We start from the raw sequence: 16,690 nt of genomic DNA on the forward strand, positions 1-16,690 counted from the left end.
GGTCACAGCCCTCCTTCAGGTATCCATCTGCTCCAGCGTGGGTCTCCTCCAGGGGCTGCAGGTGGATCTCCGCATCCCTGTGATCCCCCATGGGCTGCAGGGGCACAGCTGCTTCATCATGGTCGGCACCACGGGCTGCAGGGGAACCTCAGCTCTGGTGCCTGGAGTACCTCCTCCCCCTCCTTCTCCAGTGACCTTGGTGTCTGCAGAGTTGTTCACATGTTCTCACTCTGCTTTTCTCTGGCTGCAATTTTCATCTGCCCAATAACTTTTTTTTTCCTTCTTAAATGTGTTATCACATAGGCATTACTATCATTCCTGATTGGCTCGGCCTTGGCCAGCAGCGGATCCCTCCTGGAGCTGCCTGGCATTGGCTCTACAAGACATGGGGAAAGCTTCCAGTAGCTCCTTACAGAAGGCACCCCTGTAGCCTCCCCACTGCTAAAACCTGTCTACACTGATCCAATACAACAGACCCAGTCCTTTTGTACAAATTTGCCTGACACTTTAGAGAATCTCACCATGAAAGAAAACTTGAGTTTTTCACAGAGACAAGCCTCCCAAAAGGAGAGCATCAAATCTTAAATCCTCTTGCAGGAGTACTTTTTTTAGATCCACCTGCAGTAACATCACAGCTGGACGGAAAATGTAACCACTGGGCTTCTGGATCACTTGCATGAGATGAACACAAAGTTTTTACTGGACAACAAAGCATGTTGGTGAACTTTTAACAACCACCTCTAACTAACTTGCAGTACTTGCTGTGCAGTAAGATAAGCTCCTCTAAAAGGTGCCCTGCAGTGAAAAGACTGAATCAAAACATACTTTTATCTCTATGCATAGTAGCTGTTCAGTGTATAACCCGTACCAGGTCCCCAGGCAGTTCCTAGTGGTTGTATGTGGTCCAAGGGAACATCTATGCTACCACTGGTATCTGCTAATATATCTTATTTATGACTGAAAAATATTCCCCATCTCTGTGCATTACACCTGCCTCCTGCTTGGCACCACCACAAGTATTTACAAATGGTGGCTTATAAGTGAGGAAGGCACAGCAAGTCACACATTAGATATGCTTGTACTGCTCCCAGGCTTGTTGACTTGCTCTCCTCTGCAAGCCCTTCAAAGCTGGGAGATGCTGTCTCCAGCATCCCCCATTGCAGTAGCACAGCAAGTAGGTGATGTGAGCCCAGCTTGAGCTCGGGACATTACGTGCACAGCACTGCTCTGGGGGCTGCTACAGGTCAGGTTTGAAGGTAACACCAAAAGCACTTTGGGGCATCCTGCACTGTCAAAGGATGGTGTTCCTCAGCAGGCAGGAGGCACTCACCTTGGAGTTTGCTCACTCCTCATGACAAGAGCAATAGCCAGCTGCAGCACAGAAACTGCATTTCAAACTGCTTCCTCAAAACCAAGGGAAAAAGGGATTTTTTTTTTTAATCTATAATGAAAACAAAGGGGAAGTGGGGAAGCCACATTTTATGACCTGGGTCATAACATGATGGGCCTTTCCTGACAGGGTCTTCAGGACACCTGCTTTTCACTGCAGCACATCTCCCAGGAGTTCTGGCACTATTGCTCACTGGTGTGTTTTGACAAGGAGCTGTGCTCCTTCTGCCACTATAAACTCAGAAGAGGTCAGGGTAATCTCCTCATCTGACTTCCTGCCTCCTGCAGGCCACAGAACAGCTCAAGTTCTTTCGTATCCGAATTTATTCTACATGAATATTAATCTGTAATAACCACTGCAGAATTTATCTTTAACAGCCCTCAGAAAGACACTGTTCTGCTGTTTAAGCTTAGCAGTAATTATTTGATTACATGGGACATTTCAGGTCCTTGCATATGCAGCTTTTATGACTTGTCCTACCTGTCCCTGGTTCTGAGTGAGTTTTAAGTACAGTAACTGATACTATACTCTGCCTCCATAAGAAAAAGGTGAGTAACTTGGCAGATCATGTGAAGCCCATTCCCCAGTGAAGAGATGTCAACATCACAGGGTGCTCCCAAGTATCTGTCACAGCCTGAATTGCTGGGGACTCCCCACTTTAAAGAAGATCCTTTTTTCAGAGGTTTATGTAACACCTCGATAGATGCCTCTGGTTTCCAGCCCTGTCAGTGTGATACCTTTCACTAGCAATGAGCTGAAGCTATTTTAGGATCCAATGGGGAAACAAACCTTTCAGTGGTTTCATTGTTTAATTTCTCTCTATTGCCTTAAGTACAATGGCTAATAGCAAAAATGGACTTTGGGGAGTTACCTACAGAGGTCTGTAATGGTTTGCTGCTTTTTCTTTTTATTTGGACGCTATTTTAAGTTGTTCTACCTTTCCTGGACTGCCCAAGAGGAGCTGTGTTGTGCACTTTCATCAGCTGATTCTGGGAAATATCAGTTATGCTGTTCTTCTGTTAGTAATGTGTTTCTTGAACGATTTAAAAATAGCACAGTATGAAACATTTCCATCTTCTCTCTGCTGGAGGAGAACTGAGGGGTAGTTAACTCTTTTCTGCTTCACTGGAGCAAGAAGTTGTGCAGCATTCAGGTGCTCTATGGCTAGAACCAGCTACTGGTGCCAGCAGAGGCAACACGACAAGGGCACCTGGTTGAAGTCAGAGCTAAAGGAGGTCCCTGCCGTTGTTGGAGCTGCCAGCAGTCCCAGCACATGTGGCAGATGTATTGGTGCAGGACACAGCAGGACTGGGCATCCGAATATTGATCTATCTACTGCTTTTACAGCTTGCTCAGAGGGCTTCCCAGCCAGCAACCGTATGTCGGTTGATGCTGATCATGTTAGAGCCTCTCTCTGTGAACTAGAGACCAAATGTAGGCTGTGAGTGTCTCCCAGGCATCCACCTCAGTCCTACAGTACTGTTGCATTTTTACCCCCCTGTTGGAGCACCTCATCACTGGCTGCTTGGTCTGTGCTTTGTGTCCACTGGCATCGCCTTCCTCAGCTGTTCAGTTTCTTGTTAACTTCCCCTTAATTTATTATTTTTTTTCTTCCAGCATCTTTTTCCTTTCTTTTTTTGGTCCTCCCTGTGGCTTGTTCCTTTTTCTTACCCCATTTCTGACATTTCCTCCAGGACACGTTCTCCTACGCTCCCCATCTGAAGGTAGCTTGAAAGGCAGTCATCTACTGTGCCATCCCAGGGAGCTGCTTGGCAGCAGCCTGCTGTGATAAACCTGTATGTACGTGTGTTAGAGGCAGATAGAAAAGAAAGATCCTTTTATCACCCAAGCAGCAGAAGCATATATTCATCAGTCACAGCTTCCCTCACCCATTTGCACTTGCCATGGACTTTTCTTCTGCTCTGTGGGCCCTCTGGGAATACTTTGGTAACCACAAGGTTGGAAAATACTGTTTCAACCACAAAATGCAGTTCCTCTTTCAGACAACAATTAACTTTTCCCCAGTGCCTGTGAACAGCCTAGAAACATTTAAACAACAACTAGTCTTGTCCTTCTTGTGTAACCATGCCCACTCAGATTCACTCAGATTTTGTCCTTGGTGACTCTTGCCTCCTCTAAACTTTCCCTGCTGAGGGCAGCCTCTTCCAGATTTGTCTCCCCCCTTGGTGTGACCCAGGTTTTCCAGGTGCAAGTGGTCAGTGCAGCCACACAGCTGTAGATTGCCCACATCATCTGGAGTTGGAGGAACAGTAGAGTTGGTAGAGTTGGTAAGAGCTTACTGGCACCTGGTGGTAGTAAAGGGGTTCAGGGGAGAAAGAATGATGCAGGTAATTACAGATGTCCTGGTTCTGGTCAAAGTTTAATGCTGCAGGAAGGGCTACACAGGAGAGCATTTGCTTTGGAGCCCAGTCCATTGAAATGAATACAAATATTCCCACCAGCCTCATAAGTCTGGGACTGTGGGGTGTCTCTTTTCACATAAGTATCTAGAGGCACATCAGGGCTTCAAATTGCTTCCAGAATAGTGCTCTCTCATTTTGTTTTCTTTCTATTCTCATGGGTAAGTATTACTTGTGGGAAGTCACCCTTTCTTTCTCTGACTCCCCATAACTGCTTAGATTAGATTGTAATAAATCACAAGGGATCTGCGGTGTTTCGAACAACTTCAGACTTTGGCATTATAGCTGAGGTCTTGAATGCATTCTCAAGCAAATCCACTCGATACTGGTTTCTGTTGATTCAGCAGTGATGTCGTATCAAACTTCCTTCAGCATTCCGACAGAGACTTAAGTTTATTAAAAGAAGTCTGGATAGCAGAGCCAAGTTTAGCTGCAGCCAAGTTATTCAGTAAGACAGCAAGTTGAGTAGAAAAGCAGAAGGAAAACTCTCATCTCTGTGCTGATGACTGGTTTGAGAGACTGCAATTTCTTGGTCTGCAAATGGTGCCATGTGCAAGGGTCTGTCCTGAGCAGGAACCATCTGCACCCACAGTGACCCAGGTTGTCAACCTCAGCTCATGTATAGAACACATTGGTGTGCTTTATTTGTCTCCATTTGAAAATAACACTGAGCAAGATGCATTTTCCTCAAATAAAGGCCCTACAGGCATGAGTGGAAACAGCAGTAAATTTTGCAATGAAATGTTTTCCAGTGGGAAAATAGTAAGTTGTTAATATCTCTCAGAAACACTTTATTTTCCATGAATTTTCAAACGACATGAAGGCAGGCTTTTAAAGTTGCTTGGCAAGCAGCGTAGCACCAGTATTACACATGGATTTCCCACAAGTTTCCTGGCTCCTCAGGAACCCACCAATACTTGCACACTTCTCCAGCCCTTCACTGAAAGAGATGGGATAGCTGGGAATTTGAGGCTTTTACACTCCCTGATTAAGTGTTTGCTGGGAGATATGAACTCCAGGAAGCCCTTGACAACTGTTGACTCAAACTGGCATGGTCCTTGTCATCTTCACCACTCTCTACAGCTGAATATCTGGACTCAGACCTCTCCACGGTAACAGCAGAGATCGCGTCACTTGGAAGCAGCAGCTACCCCAGGTCTGTGAAATGTGTTTCACCAAAGGGAAAACAAAAAATGTAGCTATATCTGCCATCACATTTCTGGTGCTTTTTGTTTCCTGGGCAATTCTGGAAAGAGTATTTTCATTTATGCATTGGAATAAAACCAAGAACAAGGGCTTCTACAAACAGTAAACCCCAAGTTGCAAGCAGCCCTTTGCACAGGCATGTTCCCTGCCACGCTTGATGCCCCCTGCATAGCCAGGCGGAGGGCAGGATCTATTCAATCCAGCTGAAACACTAGCACTTCTCCAGGGGTGTGGGAGCTATATGGAAAGGGATAAAGGCAAAATATTTTCAATGACTTTTTATTAGGCATCTAAAACAAACTACCAGGACTAACTCAGCCACATCTTTCTATGAGCTTTGTTTTCCCAGCAGCAGCAAGTCGTGCTGCTCTAGTGGGTTGAAGTATGTTTTAAAGGGCTCTATACCTTTTTGAAATCCCTTGAGAATACTATGTGCTGGTGGGCTTCCCAAGCATCCTCCTCCTCCCAAAGGAGGTGACCAGGGGCTGCTGCAGGTCCAGAGCACAGTCCCTGTGCAGAGAACCCCCCTTTTGGAGGATTATTGCACAGCCTTAGCCAAAGCACTACAGTGCTGCCTGCCAGGCTCTTGGGCAGTGAATTAGCAATATCACAAGCCTCAGGCAGGGAAGTTGGGTGAAATTCAATGTTTATTAAGTACAGGCAGAATGACCCTGGGCAGCATAAAATATTATCTTTTTTCCTTTATTGACACTTGCAGGAACAGTTAATGCTCGGTTTGGATAGAGCCGATGACTCTGCTGTTGCTCACCGTTTATCATCTCCAGATTATTGTGGTTGCAAATTGTTTGGCTGATTTATGTTTTTTCCTGTTCCACAGATGGCAGTGTCCATGAAGCATGACACCCTTGCAGGCATCTGACTTACTGTGAGGCTGGAAGCTCGAGGACCTCTGGGGATAAAATGACCCTCAGTATTAATTGACCTCTATAATCATGAACTGATGTGCTGTGATTTGCACGGTCCTCCCCGATACAAACTCCCTGTGCCTGGGTCTTGGCTTACAAACTGTGCTGCTTCTAAGAGGAGCCTGTGACCGTGAAGAGTCAGCACACCTCACAGTGTAATTTTATTGCTGTGCTACTTAATGTTCATGCTTCAGCTCCAGTTCAACCTCTTCCAGGGTGGGGCTCTAACGCACTTAAACTGTAGCTAGACTAAGGCAGCACGGAATAAACCCACCACTGTAATTTTATGCAAAAGGAAGCATGCAGAACCTGCACTTCTGCAGCTGATGTCCTGGTTTTTTTCCGGCTAACAGAGATGAGCAGCTACTGCAGCTGCAAATGAGGATGTTTCCAGTCTCAAGACACACTGAATCAATCAATGTGCTGTTCTCCTCTGCTGTCTTATTAGAAGTCAAAAACTAAGGAAACACAATGTCTTCCCCAAACACTTGCCTCATTTACCTTCCCCTCAGTGTAGCAATAGTCCCCACCACAGACGCGCCCTCATTACGGCGGCTTGGGGGGAAGCGTAGGTCAAATTCTTTTTGCACGATGAGCTACAACTCTGTGATCTTTAATAGGATTATTCTGGGGAAAAAGGACAGGACTCAGCCTTGTGATTGCAGAGCAACTTATGATTCATGGATATTAGTGTACTGTCTGGGGACATCCTGGACACTGCTGCCGCCTCCTCCTCCTCCTCCCATTAAGATCTCTTTGTGCAGACACATGGAGTTTGTTCAGCTGTCCCTAACCTCAGTCCCTGACCCTACATGGCCAGCACTGTCCAGCTGCCTGGGGCTGGGCCAAGTCCAGAGCAAGGATGGAGCAGCCCAGTGAATAACAGAAGTGATCGCCATGCACTCTCTGGGTCTGTGCCCTGGGGTTAAATGTCTTTTTAAGTGAATCACAGTACAATTTGCTCTTATCTCCTTCTATCCCTTCAGCTTCTTTTGCCTTCCAGCTCTCCCCAGAAGATTACATCGGTGACAACATGCAAGCTGGCATGTGCTGCAGCACTGGTGACTCTCAGAGGCAATCCTGGGAACGATTTCTCTTTTCTCCTGCATGCAACTTTGGTGATACTTAGAGGACCCTTGCTATTTTTGAGGCCCCTTTGTGGTTGAAATTGGCTAACAAGTTTGATCATAAGAGTGACCAAACGGGTAGTTCACAAGATCCCATGAAAGTTCCATAAGAAACAGGTCTAAAACATACCTAAAATTAGGTGAAGGAGTGGGATGTGTTAGGAAGTGGGGCAGGTTTACAAGACAGAGACAGAGCATGTGCAGAGGCACATGCCCCTCTCCCAGGGGCGTCCTTCTAGACCATCCTCACAGCCAAATAGCCTATTCCAATCCTCAGTTAAAAGCTCTTTCCACTGTTTATGATGGGCCTGTACTGAAGGATAAAGACCCAGGCACTGCTGAATCATGCATTTGACACCTCCCACTGTCACTAATGCACCATACACCACTTAGGAACGAAGGTTCAGGGTTTCTAGAAATAGAGTGAAATAAAATATCATGTCATCTGCCTGAAGATTCAGCAGCCCACATGTTCTCCCACACATGCTGCTGCAAAGGTACCATGCCAGTGCTTTGGGCAGTCCTTGGGCTGCTCCTTCAGTAGCAGATAGATTCAAGCTTCAACTCCTGAGCAGAAGTGTGCTTCAGAGACAGGGGCTCACATCAGCAACATTTATCAGGGGCAGCAGTCCTTTCTGCACCGGGAGAATCCTGCATGGGTTCAAGACAGAGGAGTGTCACAAGAAGTATTATAAGTGCAGCTTCTTTTTTCTCTCACAGGAATGGAATGATCTTGCTGCAACCAAGCCTGAATTAAAGCCCATCTTCTCAATATAGCCCACCCCTTCACTGCAAATTACAAACGCTGGTAAAAAAATTTCTAATGTACCCCAGTAAGGAGAAGAGTTTATTCAGAAAGTGTCTATTTATATAAATCTCTGCAGCGCTCAGATACCATGGAAATTAGTAAAGAATAATATCTTGGCGAGCCTGTTTCACTGCAGCTTTATGTATTGCCAAGCTGTTGCCAAGCTTAAATCTCATTCAGTGTTCTGCCCCCAGGCTTGCCCCAGTAAGTAGCCATATTTTGGGACCACATTGCATTTTCCACAAATTTCACCATATTGTTTCTAATGATCTTTCCTTTCCCTTAGTCCACAATTCCTCCCTGCCCAGTACTCTCCAGGAACAGCAGCCAGGTAATACCTATTCCCTCATCTGGCTCCCGCACAGGGCTATTTCTGAATATAGATTGCAGACTATTTAACATTGCATATCTCATCATCGCTCCGCAATTCCCTTGTGCTCTCCACTGATACCTAGCTGCTGGCTATCCTTTATTAGCAGCACTTTGGGCAGTTTTAAAAATGGCCAAGTCTTTGTCAAGCCAAAGCAATTTGAATGATCTTTGATGAACCCTTTTAAAATATTTTACTGAGACCCAAATATATTCCACCCAATCACATGCCCCTTGAATCTACTAAGCTTGCAATTCTACATGGTAGATTCATTTAAAATTCATTTTGTTGAAGCATATGTACATTTGTCAGACTGCTTATCCCATATTTTGAGGAAACTGCCTTTTAGGCAGGCTTCTATTGCTGGGAAGTCTAAAGACCAAAGTCCAAAAGTGTTTAGTTCACATCCAGCCCCTGTAGTGGTTCACTCATTAGAAGTGATTTCATCTCTGTCTGCAAACTTCATGCTGCCTTTTAATGGGTCACAGGCGTGTTAGAGACTCTGTCTTCTGCTCATTTTATGTGATCAATCAATTGTGATTGTAAGCTCACAACTCCTGCCAGAGTCCTGCAGGAATATCTGATTTCTCCCTGGCCCTGACAATTGCTGTGAAGCTCAAGTCAGGCAGATGGGCAGCATCCAGAGGACCTGCCTCAGGGAACAAGGAGTAGGCTACAGCTTTACATGGATGGTTTACTAACATATTCATCTGATGCCAGAGAGGTCACACATAATTTTCGTTAAGCACTTGAGATATTAGGAAAAAGATTTGAACTGTTTGTAAATATGTACAAAATATGAATTATTCAGCATTGCTGAAGATTTTGTTTTGTTTTGTTTTTTCCTCTGTTTCTTTTCCCTCTGTTATTCAGGGAGCAGCCCAATTCTAAAAGCTCTCCAGATGTAAAAAGGAAAGGAATACCAGAATAGAGAGGAATAATGGGTGGCTTCAGCTTTAAACAGCCACATTACCAAAGCACGAGGCAGGTCCTAGCCCAGGGCTTGCTGGCCTGCACCCTTTCATTAGCTCATGTAGCTGGAAGTTAGTGGAGATAGATGAACAAACTAAACATAATGCAATGAATGACTGCAAAGAAGGTCTAGGTGAACTGCTAAAAACAAAGTAGCTTTATTTTGCAATTTCTAATCAAACCCAACATTGACTAAACATGTTATTTCTCAAAAGTAAGTAAATTGCTCTGTCTGTGCTGACATGATTTTTCTCCTTTTTTTTTTTTTTTTTTAATAGCAGTTCAAAAGATAATTTCCACCACTCTGTTTACGAGGCAGGTTTGGAGATTTGCAGCGCTGCCTCATTAGTCATCGGCAAAACTTAAATCGCTTGCAACCAGAAGACGACCAAGGTTCATGGGGTTAATGCTTGTAGCACAGTCAAGTGATGACAGGAAGGACCTGAGAGGGTTTAAATACTATGAAGAGCAAGGCAGAATGAGAATTAGCAGAATGGACCAGGATAGAATTAGCATTCAAGGGTAGAGATAGGAAAAGAAAATGTGGAGTATCAGGAAGGACTTCCTGGCATTGAGATATGCAAAATTATCTCCCAGAAGTAATGTGGCAGAAGCTCTGCTACTTGGTATGTTTAAAATTAAATTGGACAAAGTGATAGTGAGTGAATGCAAGATAACAGTTCTGTTCCAGCAGGAAGACAGGTTCAGGCTATTTTCATCTTTAATTCCTTGGAGCTGGCTGTTAGCATGATTATTTCCAAGCAGGAAACTAAAAGTCTTCACACAATAGCAGGTAGCAGAGAACCATGCCTGTACCTACTACTAGCTCTGATAATTTTAAGACAGTTTGCCAGACAGATCTATGAAGAACAGGAAAAACCATGAGGACTGAGATTGCTTTTGAACTCTATGCTAAATCAAGAAAAATCCAACACAAAACAAAATTCTGAAATAAAGAGTGTGAGAGACAGAAATTCAAAAGTAGATGGAAAGAAAAATAGGATATATATACACACATATAGTGATGTAATTAGTTTACTATGTAACAGACAGTCATTACAGCATCCTAACTAGAATTTACACCTCTGGACTACCCATGACATTCCCCTAGTTTGCCTTGTAAAAGAGATGCATCACCAATATTTTCTGGGCCCAGTTTAAATCAGGTACTTCTTGCAGGAGATGCTGCAAAAAAAGCTGCTCCCTTGTGGCAACAGAAGGGTCAGGACTGCACTGTGATGGGTTCTACCACTGATTTCCTGAAAAACCCAGAATTGCTTCCTCCACCTTCCCCAGGGTAACCCTCATAACATGACAGTTGGATGGGACTGTTTGTCAAGTGTGCTTTATCTTACATCTCCTCTCAAATTCTTCTGAAGACAAGAATCTTTCAGCTAGGGCTAAATATTAGTCATGCACAGAAGCAGGGACTTCAGTGAAGTCACAGCCTACCATGGTGAGAATTTAATATGACTGTTTAAACTCCTAAAGGTTAAAACTGCTCCCTTGCAAGCTTCTCAGACAGGTGCTGAGTTTTAGGCAGCCTTAACATGGTGGTGAGCCAAGAAGTGGCAGGGGTTGAGGGCAGCTTTCCGCAACCACCCGCTGCAGCACACAATTGAAGGCATGATGTGATACATCCTGGATCTGGTTCTGTACCTGTTGCAGGTTTGGTGGAGGGGCTCTAGGATCTCTGATCCAGCACTGGAATAGAGACAGCCCTCAGGAAAAGAGGAAATTGTTGTTGAAAAAGCCTGCCATAACTCATGAAGACAGCAGGCAGCTTTGAACAGCTCCCAAATAACAAAAGTGACCTAGTCGTTTAATGCATTTCCTTCAACAATAGCTGGGACCTACAAGGCCTAGTTGTGCAGTGCAACACACCATCATACAGCCAAATGATACTTGTAAGTCCGACTTCAGTAAATAAAGCAATCCATTTACTGCCTATTTCTGCTACTGCTGAGACTTGCACATGGGTAGTACATGATGGGAAGGAAAAGACACAGTGAGCTAGATTTGTGCTGCTGCCAATGTCTATTATCACAGCAGAGGAGCATTGTTTAGATACTAGTCTGGGTCTTGAGATCTTGGCCAGAGCCATCCCAAAGCTGCAGAATAACTTTGATCAGCAGCAGCTCCCAGGGACCAGCCAGGCTGACAGCATCACTGACTTTACAGGGAAAGGACTGGCAAAATGGAAGTATATATTTTATGCTTGACAAATGTCACTATTAACAGTGATTGTCATCACTTTTTCCTCAATCCACACTTCTAAATCTCAGGCTCACATTGCAATCTGGTTGATGCTCAGCAGGAAGAACCAGTTACATGCACACACACTCCTATCTGTTTTTTCTGGGAAAAAGTCACACAGTTATAACAGGAAAAATGGGACAAAACTGAACTCAGCTACAAGCCCTGACAAGCAGGGAGAACTGTGAAACTGTGGGACAGTTTTCACACAGAACGGACACAGCCCTGTCTTGTACTTCATTCAAAACTAGGCTTCTGAGAGCCTTGGAGAGGACACTTTAGGCAACAGTCTTGAAGGGGTTTCAGAGGATAAGCAAAAGGAAACATAAAAAATAGCCATAAGCACTACTACCCACCCCTGCTCCATTTCAATTTCCTAAAGCTGCACAAAACCATGCATGAGGAAAAGTGGCTTTCTTAGTAGAGGCAGTTTTGTCCATACCATATCTGTGCCTGTTCTCCTAGAAAACCACCTGGAAGTAGCTTGGTACTATGTTCTCCACTTTGCTTTCACGGCTGAAAGATTAGAAATACCTATAAGTCACATATATTGGCATTCTTATTACCTCTGCAATTAATCTCATTACTTCTCCTGGCTAAGAGACTGCTTTCTTAAGCAGTTGACTGTACCCAATTAAGAATTAAGCTGTGTATATGAAATCACACAAGTTGGACTTTTCTTCCTTCTCTCAGGAAAGGTGATTTTAAACAAAAGTTTGTATTAAGTGAGGTTGGAAGGAAATTCATTCTGGCTTTTATCTTAATGGTTTTTTGAATGTCACCTTTCCATTTAGATCCTCTTGTGATAATCAGGGGCTTTCCATTGACACACAAAGCCTTTGGCAGCTCTTTTCATAATACCTATCCCTTCAGGCAGCGCTCTAATTCAGGGAGCTTGAGTGTCTATGGAAAGAAAAGCAGTGCTTATTAAAAAGAGCACACAAACTTCATCCATTCTGAGCCTCATACATTACCCCCTGGTGAAAAGGATTTCCAGTTCCTCTTTATGGAAGTGGAGCCTCATGAATACAGAAAACCCAGTGGATCAGTCTGTTAGTCATGCCATGTCCCCTAGCCTTCCTCTAGGATAACAGCAAGCCTCAATTAGGAGCAAAATGAATTAGTAAAACATTGGTACAAATGATCAGACATCAGATATCTATGCAAGACTTGTTAATGAAGCACAAAGAATTTCAGAATCAGAGAATCACAGAATGGGTAAGGTTGGAAGGGACCAGTGGGTCATCCAGTCCAATCTCCCTGCTCAAGCAGGGTCATCCTAGAGCACATTGCACAGGATTGTGTCCGGACACCTTGAATATCTCCAATGAGGGAGACTCTACAACCTCTCTGGGCAATCTGTTCCAGTGCACAGTCACCTGCACAGCAAAGAAGTTTTTCCTCATATTCAGGTGGAACGCCCTGTGTGTCAGTTTCTGCCTGTTGCCTCTCATCCTATTGAACAGCACCACTGAGAAGAGCCTGGCTACATCCACTTAAAACCGTCCCTTCAGATACTGGTAGACATTGACACGGTCCCCTCTCAGTCGTCTCTTCTCGAAGCTGAACAGGTCCAGCTCCCTCAGCCTTTCCTTGTAAGATAGATGCTCCCTCAATTATCTTTGTTGCCCTCTGCTGGATGCATTTCAGGAACTCCATGTTTTTCTTGTACTGAGGAGCCCAGAACTGGACACAGCACTCCAGAAGTGACCTCATCACAGCTGAGTAGAGTGACACGATTACCTCCCTCAACCTGCTGGCGATGCTCTTTCTAATGCAGCCCAGGATTCCATTGGCCTTCTTGGCCACAAGGGCACACTGGTGGCTCAGGTACAGCTTGACTACCAAGGTAGTCAAGGTCCTTCTCCACAGCACTGCTCTCCAGCAGGTCAGATCCCAGCCTGCACTGGTGCAGGGGGTTATTCTTCCCCAGGTGCAGGACCTCGCATTTGCCCTTGTTGAATTTCAGCCAGTTCTTCTCTGCCCATGTCTCCAACCTGTAGAGGTCCTCCTGAAGGACTGCACAGCACTCTGGGGTATCAGCCACTTCTCCCAGCTTTGTGTCATCAGTGAACTTGTGGAGGAGGCATCTGCCCCTTCATCTGAGTCACTGATGAATAAGTTAAACAATACTGGGCACAGTATTGAACCTTGGAGGATGCCACTAGTGACAGGCTTCCAGCCAGACTCTGTACCACTGATCACCATTCCCTGAGACCTGCCATTTAGCCAGTTCTTAAACCACCTCACTGTCCATGTGTCCAGTCTGCACTTCCTGAATTTGCCTATGAGGATGTTGTGAGAGACAGTGTCAAAAGCCTTGCTGAAGTTGAAGTAGACAACATTCATTACTCTCCCCTCATCCATCCAGGTAGTCAGTTCATTGTAGAAGGCAATCTGGTTGGTTAAGCATGATTTACCTTCAGTGAATCCATACAGACTAGTCCTGATCAACTTCTTGTCTTCCATGGGGGTAGAGACGGCCACCAGAACAAAGCACTTCATTGCCTTTCCAGGGATTGAGGCGGGGCTGATGGGCTAGTAGTTCCCTGGATCCTCTTTCTTGCTCTTTTTGAAGACTGAGCTGACATTTTCTTTCTCCCAATCCTCAAGCACCTCTCCTGATCATCATGACCTTTCAAAGATGATCATGAGTGGCCTCAGCTATGGTGTCTGCCAGCTCTCTCAGCATTACTGGATGCATCCTGTCAGGGTCTATGGACTTGGGGATGTCAGGTTTGCCTAGGTGTTCTCTAACTCAAACCCCCTCAACCAAGGGAAAGTCTTCCTTCCAACATTTTTTAAGCTGGTCTTCTGGGTCACAGACTCCTGAGAACCGGTCTTGTCAGTGAAGACAGATGCAAAGAAGGTGTTCAGTAACTCTGCCATCTCTGTGTCTTCTGTTATCAGGGCTGCCCCTCCATTTACCAACAGCCCTATGTTATCCTGAGTTTTCATTTTGTTTCTGATACATCTGAAAAAGCCCATCTTGTTGTCCTTGACATCCTTGGTCAGATTTAATTCCAGATGGGCCTTGGCCTTCCTTGCTTGATTTCTGCTTATTCTGACAACCTTTCTATACTCATTTCAAGTGGCCTGATCAATTTATTTTTATCTACAAGAGTGTATCCATTATGGTTACAGGACATTACCAATCCTGAAGGAATTGATCTCTTTGGACCTTTACAAAATCTGCATTCAGGTCCTTCCTGAAGGTAGTTTTCTTCCTGTTCCTCCTACAGTGAGAAAACTGCAGGTACTGCTTTTTTTTTTTACCATGTAAGTATTTTAATATGTCTGCTGAAAGACCCATTTAAAAATGCACCCTCACCAACAGTAAGAGAACTCTTTCTTCATCCTGTCTTAACACACTTCTTTACCATTTACCTTCTCCTATGACTTCTGAAAAACAGACCAAGCAAGCAATGGGGGGCAGGCGGCAAATCTTATCACACTCCTTATCCAACTTTCTGCCATTACAAAAACAAGTTTCCAGGGATGAGTGCTTACCTCAAAGAGGTCAGTGAAACAAAGTGAGAGGCACACATGTTATTCCTTCAAGCAATGGTGTGGTCATGATGGCTTCCCCCTATTTCTCTTCATAGCCTCACCTGAGAGTGATTGCTTTGATCATTTTGAGTGCTGTGGGCAATCCATCTGTGGGGCTGCTTTTGGCAGTGCCTCAAAGCACACTGTGTTTGCAGGACCCCTCATTGGGCATGAACTTATGTAGCTCAGTTGCAATGTGATGGTCTGGCCTAACACACATAAAAAAGAAAGCATAGCTGCATGTTGAATGAAAAGATCAAGCTGAATTGCAACATAATCCTCCTCTAATACTGATGTGGAGGCACAGTCACAGCTTCACAGGGTACAGACAACCAAGAGCACAGAGTTGCTGATGAAACAAATAAACTAGCTCTGATGAGCAGAGAAATGCCAAATGCTTCCATCAGCAGTTCACTTAGGCAAGCTCTCAGCACACAGATAAACAGATGCCAGGTGCCCCCCAGAGCAGTAGAATGATATCAAGAAAAATTCAGGTGATGGATGGATATCTAAAGCGTTAAAAAGGAATCTATTTCTTTGCACCATTTTAGAGCAATAAAGGAAGTATATCTGACACAGAAACTGGCCAGCAACACTGGGAATGCTGCATTTCTGCCTGCTTCCTGCCTATTTCAGTTCATCAGCAAGATTTTCATGAAGGTCAACACATTTTAATTATGTCATCCTGGCCAGAGAACAAACAGTTTCCAAATTTCAGTAACTGCTTTGTAAAATCCCAGGGTAGCATACCTGTCCATTCACAAATTTGTCATTCTGTGAGAGAACCTTAAGTAGGAGTGGGAAGCTTGATGATAAGCTTATGATAAAAACTCACTAGACCTTGCCCTCATTGCTCCTTGCAAGGAGAACAGAGCATTTCCTGCCATTCCTGTACAAAATAATGCATGGGGTGAAGCTGGCCCTGCAGCAGGGCAGCCCTGTGCTGCTGCTCTCACCTGGTACCCCACAGGCCTTGGGGTGCCTCATCCTGGGCTGTGCCAGAGCAGTTCCAGCTCATCTCTGCAGGTCCAGTGGGTTGACCGTGTGGGGCAATGGGTTCCCCACACATACGGGTTCCAGTCTTGCACTTGTCACTGCATTTTGTGGCATAAATTATGCCACTACGTTATCACCCCTCCTATCTAGTTGTGCCATGGCCTTTTCAAAAAGATTTGTTGCCAAATGCTTTCCTTTTTTCTTGATATGAACATGCTGTAAACATCCATTTCTCAGAAACTGTCCTCAGCATTTGATCCAGCCTCAAGCAGAAGGTTACCATCCTGCCCTCAGCAGCAGTGTCTCTCTAAGAGACCCACACTGAATATTCAGCCTGACAAGTTACTCTTTGGGGCATTTGAAAGGATTTTCATATGATCCAAGATATGAACCTCACAGGTACATGTGGTTTCACCATTATCTCACCCACAAGAGGCATAACTACTTCAGCTACCAGTGAGAAGAAGCACAATCTCAGTTAGCAAACCCAGGAATTTCACAGGTTGAAATAAATCATCCCTTGCCAACTCAGCTCTCAGGAGAGCACAGCTGTGAAATGCCACCTTCAGCATTTATTCACCTGGAAGACATTAGCCCAGTTTTCTGAACTAGCTGTCACCTTGAAGCAAGGGAAAGAAAAAGCTCTCACACCCAAACGCAGATATAGAGA

Source organism: Chiroxiphia lanceolata, chromosome 6, assembly GCF_009829145.1.
Source record: "Chiroxiphia lanceolata isolate bChiLan1 chromosome 6, bChiLan1.pri, whole genome shotgun sequence".
NCBI classification, from domain to species: Eukaryota; Metazoa; Chordata; class Aves; order Passeriformes; family Pipridae; genus Chiroxiphia; species Chiroxiphia lanceolata.